Source organism: Giraffa tippelskirchi, chromosome 2 (genome assembly GCF_054371585.1).
Source record: "Giraffa tippelskirchi isolate mGirTip1 chromosome 2, T2T-mGirTip1v1.2.pri, whole genome shotgun sequence".
Classification (NCBI taxonomy): domain Eukaryota; kingdom Metazoa; phylum Chordata; class Mammalia; order Artiodactyla; family Giraffidae; genus Giraffa; species Giraffa tippelskirchi.
The window spans coordinates 121,093,716-121,102,265 of record NC_137276.1 but is presented as its reverse complement, the minus strand read 5'-3'; the positions used below and the strand labels follow the sequence as shown (position 1 = coordinate 121,102,265).

Sequence of the window (8,550 nt, the reverse complement as noted above, 5' to 3'; positions counted from 1 at the left end):
ATCTTCCAGGAAGTGCTGATGCTCTGAAGCCACTTTTGAGAGGACAGGAAGTAGTGAGAACTCTCTTTGACCTTGATCCTTAAGATGTGGGAAAGAAAATGCTGTTTTCAACACAGCTCATTTGTTGCAGATGTAACTGAGTAAATATGGATTGCTAGGTTTCTCTGTCATTGTATCTATGACCTGTCCACAACATTGAGCCATAGTCCCTTGTCTATGTTTATGTTTTATGCACATTAGAAAAGCTTGTACAGTACAGGAGTAGGCAAGAAGGTTCAAATGTATTTTTTTAAGCAAGGCACTTGAAAGACTGAAGTCACTTAACTGATTTTAAACTTAGGTTATTTCAGAGAAGAAAAATGTATGACTGAGTATTAAGACAAGTGGATTTTGATAAAACACTGAACTTACAGTGCCATTATTATTACCCCTATGCTGCATTTGAATCCTTATGTGCTAGGGGCAGAGAACAGAAGATGAAGGCTTTGTTAATAGTCAAGTACATATAGTTTATTTAAAAGCCATTTAATACTCTTTATTTTATAAAAACTATAGTTTTAAACTACATCCCATCTCTAATAGGAATATCATTCATTTTAAACCTTCAGTTGTAGAGCTCAATACATCAAGTCAAAAAGATTAAGGATAACTTAAAATCTTAGAATAATTTCTCCTTCTTCAATATAAGCCTTTGAACCTTCATGCTTTTTCAAAGCCTTCAGCTGCCTGACCATTGTCTAGGTTCCTAACATGGGACAAGGAGCCAGGGGAGCATTAAAAGACCAGGAGTGAAGGCATGTTTGCTGATGAAAAGGTATCATTATGGTTAACGACGACAAAGCAGATGTACATGTATAACACAGTGCAAGGCTTCATTTTATTTAGATACGTACAAACGATCTGCAAAATTCTGAAAAGCTAAAGTGAGCAAAAAAAGAAGGAAGCAGGGCCCAAGAATAACTCAGCCTAACAGTGACTACCACGGTTAGGTTCAAGAACAGAAAAGGGGTCTAACAGGTGAGTCAGGTTTAACACAAGGGATGGAAGCAAAGAGGTTAAAAGAACTGTTTAAGGACCTTTATCAGAATATCTATTTCTCCATCAAGATTCCAGTTCCATAAATTCCAGGGGATCTACAGTACATGAATTAATACACATCTCTCTTGAACATGTGCCTAGCTACCACCACCTGCTGCTCGTTTTGTTCAGTAGCTAGGTTAAGATAGCCATGCTTTACACCAGGTATTTAAGAAGACAGTTTGAAAGGCTAATCCTAACACCCAGGCTGAGTTACAGCTGCCCTATATAAAAAGGAGGAGCAATGCTGCAGCTGGGAAAACTCTCAGTACAGTGTGTCCTAGACTCTCCTTCTTCTACTTGATTCTACACCACAGCTCACAAATAGTGTGTGTGTGTGCGTGCGCACGTGTTGTGTGTGTGTGTGTGTGTGTCTGTTCTGTTCAAGGCATGCTCAGCTTAGAACATGCCTAAAAACTAAGAACCTATCATCTTCATCAAATGACTTCATTTGGTGTTCTAAAACTTAGCAAACCTAACCCCACACAGCATTTAATTCTCTAAAATTCAGGCCTCAATTCTAAGAGGTCCTTAAAATATTTCAATCCCATTTTAATGTTTCTAAAATTGTACTGCTGTAGAGTTAATGGGTACATTTAATATAGTGGTTTTATTCTCTGAAATTACGTTGTTAAATCAATGGGATAGTTTAAAACATTGACTTAGGGAAAAAATTTGAAAGTATTATCCCCATTTTCTTAAAGCCATATTACAAAAGCATCAAAATCATACTGCTTGTATTTTACACCAATACTCACACTGTGGTCACAACCAAGAATGAATCAGTCACATGACTAACATAATATCCACAGGAATAACTTAAAATATTGTGCTGGTGTCATAAGTTAATATAAACTGCTGCAGTAACACTGAAGAAAGCAAAAGTTCTATTTGATTGGTTTTTAATTAATTGGTAATTTGGAAATAATTTTAAATTTGAAATCTAAAATTTCTTACATGGAACTTTTGGATTATATTCAGTATTTTAGGACCCACTTAAGGCAGCAATTTTAACACAGCTATTTTTATTTTATGCCAATGAGAAATATATTCAGATAATTTCAAAAAGAAATTTTTCTATTATTCATAAAAATTACATGCAGAGCAACTAACCTTGCAGAAAATCTTTTGGTATGCATAACTAACTCTGTTGTACTCATTATACCATTCATACCATTTTATTCTCATTTCCAAATAGTATATCAGTATTTTGTTTCTCAACTAAAGTTTGAAAGGAATGATAACCTGGAAAATGCATAAGTTCAGACTAAATACCTAAGCCAAAATTGTTAATACACAGTACAATCTCAAACATAAATTTTATGATCACTGTGGAGAACTGTAATACAGAAGAAAAAAATAAAGTAAAAGAACCAAGGGCAAAATAAAGCTTGAGGATCACTTAAATCTGATAAATAGAGATTCTCTCTCAAACAGACCACCACAAGAAAACAGCTTACCAAATCAATCAATACTAGGCACATACTATGTTTAAAAAAAAACATTATGGCTAAGACGATATTTACAATAATCTTTGGATATGTCTAAGTGAATTATAAAAGCATTAAGATCAAACATTTTCAAGCTTAAACATAAACATGTGGGAGATGCTGAATTAGCTATGCTCCCCACCAGCCCTCTATCACCATCTAGTGGTAAAATTCATGAAACAACTGAAAACGACTCCAGTCCCATTTACTGCTTGTGACTACACATGACCACGGCCTAGGCCTTCCCTCTCACCTTCCTTCATCAGTCATCCTTAGTGCTAACAAAAAGAAGTGTGTGTGGGGGTGGGAGGGTGGCCGCCACATGGGGGAGGGCACAACAGTCCTGGAGCTGCCCAGATAAATATAAGATGGAAATGTTTGACAAAAAATAAGACCTATAAGAAATTATGTTGTTTGATTGCTAACTCTTGTCCGACTCTTTTGCGACCCCACGGACTGTAGCCCGTCACGCTTCTCTGCCCATGGGATTTCCCAGGTAAGAATACAGCGGTGGGTTGCCATTTCCTTCTCTAGGTAAGTTACAGATGTGTCTTAAAAAAAAAAAAAAACTAAAAAGGCTGAAATATACATGGATTTCATAGGGAAACTGGAACAAATATTGACTATGCTTTTTGACATACAAAAAAATTTTATTTAAATATAGTTTACTGTTTCAAAAATCATTTATTAGAATTGGACTAAGATTGTCAGTGTTGAAATGTTTAATTTATCAAAAAATGTATGGGATTCAAATGGCAACTTTTATTTTGAATATTCTTAAATTTTTCTTATAAGCTACCATAATGAGATAAAAAATCATCTAAAATGATTTAAGAAAATGGTATAATGTGGCTATTAGACCACCTAGCCTTTCCTTGCCTCATTTGGAAAATCAAGATACGGAATTAAATCAGAAATTCTTTTCTTTCAAACACCTTCCTAGGCAAGCATTCTTAATAAAGTGGCCAGCTTCTCTTTGAATAATGCCAGAGAAATCTGTTGATTATAGCAGCTCTCAGAAACAAGCCACACATCAGATTAGATCATCCTAGCTTATCAACAAGAATCTAGAATAGTCGACCAGATTGGCCAAAGCTTCTAAGTCTAGGTTTAAATGTTATAAGCAAGACTTTCCAACAACACTCTAGACACGTTTACCTGGACACAGATATAAACAAGCAGTACTTATAACTAGGTCTAAGAGATTTAGTATACCAAAGATAACTCAGCTCCCTAACCAATGATAGCTTCCGGGTGGCGCTAGTGGTAAAGAACCCGCCTGCCAATGCAGGAGACATAAGAGACTCAGGTTTAATCTCTGGGTCAAGAAGATCCCCTAGAGAAGGAACTGGCAACCCACTCCAGAGTTCTCACCTGGAGAATCCCATGGACAGAGGAGCCTGGAGGGCCACAGTCCATGGGGTTGCAAAGAGTTGGACAAAACTGAAGCGACTGAGCACACACAAAAATACACCTTAAAAATCACTTCCCATTCTTAAGATTGTTACTACTATCCCACACCAAAATACCTTCAGTAACAGTGAAGCCATCTGTCAATTACCAAAAACAAATTGTGTTTTTTCAAAATGCCATATCAACTGTATCTTCAGATTTTTATGTACTATTTTATGCAACTAGAAAAATGCCAACATTAAACACAATGGGAAAAAATGAATGTGTAAGGAGATGAATACTGGGCCAAACACTTATGTGATATAAATTTGGAATCATCTAGATCAGAACTTCTCAACTCCATCAAACCCAATGCACTCTTTCTATGAGATATGCTTCAACACATTTTTAGTAGTAGTAGCATTAGGGCTTCCCAGTTGGTACCAGTGGTAAAGAACCTGCCTGCCAATGCAGGAGAAATAAGAGACATGGGTTCGATCCCTGGGTCAGGAAGATCCCCTGGAGGAGAGCATGGCAACCCAGTCCAGTATTCTTGCCTGGAGAATTCCATGGACAGAGGAGCCTGGCAGGCTACGGTCCATAGGGTCACAAAGAGTCGGACACGACTGAGAGTCTGAGCACAAATGAGCACGAGTAGCAGTGTTAGTCATCCGTTATGTCCAACTCTTTGCAACCCCCGTGGACTGTAGCCTGCCAGGTTCCTTTGTCCAAGGGATCCTCCAGGCAGGAATACTGGAGTGAGCTGCCATTCCGTTCTCCAGGGGATCTCCCCGACCCAGAGATCAAACCCAGGTCTCGTCCTACATTGCAGGCAGATTCTTTACCATCTGAGCCACTAGGGAAGTTCAACGTATTTTTAGTACAGTGATAATATAATCTATCTATACCTGCAGACCTCACTTTGTGTGGTAGTGTGGGACCATGAAAACGAGGACTGCATCACTTTCTCTATTATATCCAAGGAGGCTCCATACCCTTGGATTTGATTAACACCATCACCATCACCCAGGCACCTGAATGGAAATTCCGAGTCATCCAATGGCTCTTCTTTCCTTCCCCCCACTAGCAGCCCTGCACCAAGTCCTGCAAGTTTGCCCTCACACACAGGGGACAAGCTAGGCCTCCACCCCGCATGGCCCAGTGTCAGGCCTAGCTCAGGCTGGAGGCGGCTGTGTGAGCTCACGGACCAGCAAGGACCTGCGAGAACAGCAAAAAACCTTGGCTCCACCTCATACTGTGTGTCCAGCTGAGAGGAGAAAAATGAACCAACCTCACCCTGAGTTTAAACTGCCAGCACTTCTGCTAGGAGCCTCAAGTTTTCCATTCTGGCCGAGGCCCTCACATACTCCTTTCTAGAACTTTTAACACTGCATAGTTATTTTCTAATGAAATAAAAATAGCTAACTTTTATTGGCATTCCCTACAAAGCAGGCATCATTTTGAGCTCCTGACCTGTATCAACTACCTTTATGCCCTTGACAAACTCCAAGGAAGCACTGGCATTACAGTAATGTTCTCAGAGACACACAGGTCAGAAAGGCTGTTGCTGGGATCCAGACTTAGGCCATCTGGCTCCAGAAGCTCTGCTTTCAATCAGGCTCAATAATGAAGTCAAATACAGGACTTAAGGTATTACTGATATGACCAAGAGCCTTGCAAATGATTTATGTTACCAAATGCTAGGAATACAAACATAAGCCACTGCAAATAAGGTTGGGAATGAAGCTAAGCAGCACTCTTAAGCAAAGCCTCAATAATTCCTTTACTAAACCTGAAAGATAATACTCACTATTAAGAGAACATTAAGTCCATCAATCACACACATTTGGTCATTTTACTCCCTCATAATTCAGACGAGGGGGCTTCCTTGGTGGCTCAGCAGTGAAGAATCCACCTGACAATGCAGGAGACTCGGGCTCAATCCCTGGGTCAGGAAGATCCCCTGGGGAAGGAAATGGCAACCCACTCGAGTATTTTGCCTGGAAAATCCCCCATGGACAGAGGAGCCTGGCAGGCTACCGTCCATATGGTTGCAAAGAGTCGGACATGACTTAGTCACTAAACAACAATTCAGATGAGCATATAATTCATGATCAAAACCTGGCTACTTTTGAATGTGGAAGTGTCAGTTACTGAGCTGGCACAGGTGTAAACTCAGACAGTGTCAACAAACCTGGACATATGGTCCCTGGGCTCACAGCACATCTGAAAATTCATGTCTGTTAGGATTGCGTTACCCAGTTAAACAAGTAGTTTAGGACAAGGATAAAGAGATCAAGAAACCCAGCCGTTTCATCAACTTGAAGCCCCACTGTGAAGTCTCTTCTGTCCAGTTTACTAGCACAAACTGTGAACCTCTGGACGCTGGATTCAGAACTATTCAACAAAAATCTCTACTGGAGGTTTCCTGGGAGTGTGGATAATGGTTTCTAAGTCAGTGCTCATTGCGAATGGCTTTGTTTAATATCACAAGAAAGAACCCTGCTCACCAAATTTAGTACTTTTGCCTTGGCAAGCATACATAATCTAAATTTTCATTTAAATTCTCTCTCTCCTCTGCAGCAAAACCATCACGAATCTGTCATACTGTTAACAACTAGTACAAAATTTATGATTGGTGTGACTTCAACAGGATTTTATAAAAGGAGGCTGCAGCATTCACCCTTCCAAGGCACAGGCCTCTGCAGAGACAACTAAACAAACTGGTCGGATAACAAAGTGGTCAGGATATTGGGCCACTAAGGGAACTGCTGTCAGGGAACTATTATACAACTAGGGTTAGATAATCGCCCCCTACAAGAAGTCTGCCAGGCTCTGGAAGGAACAGAACATGGGAACCCAATGAGCCTCCTGGTCATGATGAAGTCACACAAGTGGAACCACACATCCTCATTCAACCCGTCTGTGCTCTCCCTGGGAATCAGACAAGGGCAACATGCACAGCTGCGCCCTGAACAGCTCATTCAAGGAGTAGACACAGAAACTTGGCCCCATTGAGTCTTCATTCTAATGACGCCAACTGGTCTGTGAAAAACAGCCCACAATTGACTGCTGTGCTCCAAACGTTAACTAAACAGATATGCAGCTCTCTACAGCATGAATGGCCTAAAACCGCAGAAAAATTTCTCAGTCACACCACCAAGGAAACTAAATTGCCAAAGATGACCACACAACACTCACACAAACCAGAGGTACATACAAGTGTGCTTAGCAAATAGCAGCAACAGACAGAGAAGAAGATTGAGTCTACAAATTTCAGGTATGGCTTACTCGTTGGGTAAAAAATAAACAGGAAAAAAAAAAAAACCTGCATTCAGTTTAACCTCAGACAAGTTCTCTGAAGTCTCCCCACCACAAAACCTTCCCCTAAACTTGTGAGCGCCTGCTCCTCCCACACATCACACAGCTGAACAGGCGACATCTGTTTATCAGAACAACTCTGGGAAAATTTATCTAGCTGATAAATGTTCACACGTGGAGGCATGGGAAAGTCTTCTGGCTTATATATGAGGGGACTTGAGTTTCGTGCTAGCAGAACAGCCTTCTGGTGGCCTATCAAACATACACTGGACATCTGTTTGATTATTAAAGAAAAGGGCACACTGACCAGAAGTAAAGAATGTCCATGTCAAAAATAAAGAGTAAATGCCTCTCCTCCTGGGACACCAGTGCTGGTGTTCTGTTGATGAGAAGACTCTGTTCCCAGGTGCCAAGTCCATACTGACTCGCTGTGTATGTGCTGATTTTTTTCTTTTCTTTTTTTTTTTTTGAAACCTTGAAGGAATGCATCCCTGGCTTGTTTTATGTTCTTTGTTCTGACAAGACATCAAACTGCACTGAAAACCACGTTTCTTTGGAGCGATTCCTCAGAGTTATCTGAGAGGCTGTGCCCCAGGCTTTAGTCTTCAGTTTGGCTCAGATAAAACTCTTTTCCATTCCTATTACAGGTTCTTTATTATTTTCCTCAACATAATCAAAATGAAGTATTTACTCTCTACATCCGTTAAGTCTCATTCTGACTAAAGCTTCTCTCAGTGGATTCTGAAGACTCATTTTCCTAACTTGTTCAAATGATTTACTAAAAAGCTGAGCAGAATGCTAAGCAAACAAATCATCCTATAAAGCAGTGTACTATCCTCTAGCAGGAGTCCCCAACCTCTGAGATCTAATGTCTGGTGATCAGAGGTGGAGCTGATATAATAGTAATAGAAATAAAATGTGCAATAAATGTCATGGGCCTGAATCATCCCCAAACCACCCCTGACTCCCAGTCCATGGGAAAATTTTCTTTCACGAAACTGGTCCCTGGTGCCGAAAAGGTCGCAGACTGCTACTCCAGGGGACTCATCCTGTGCTATGCTTAGACACTCAGTCATGTCAGACTCTGCGACCCCATGGACTGTAGCCTGCCAAGCTCCTCTGTCCATGGGACTTCCCAGGCAAGAACACTGGAGTGGGTTGCCATTTCCTTCTCCAAGGGATCTTCCCGATCCAGGGATTGAACCCACCATTCTTGCATCTCCTGCACTGCAGGTGGGTTCTTTACCACTGAGCCACCGGGGAAGCCCAG

The 8,550-nt window shown here is 40.6% G+C and overlaps 1 protein-coding gene across 27 annotated transcripts in view; it reads right to left on the bottom strand.

The window, feature by feature from the left end:
- Positions 1-8,550, bottom strand: part of MED12L (mediator complex subunit 12L) — a 364,359-nt gene that overhangs the window by 145,441 nt on the left and 210,368 nt on the right. The window lies entirely within an intron of this gene.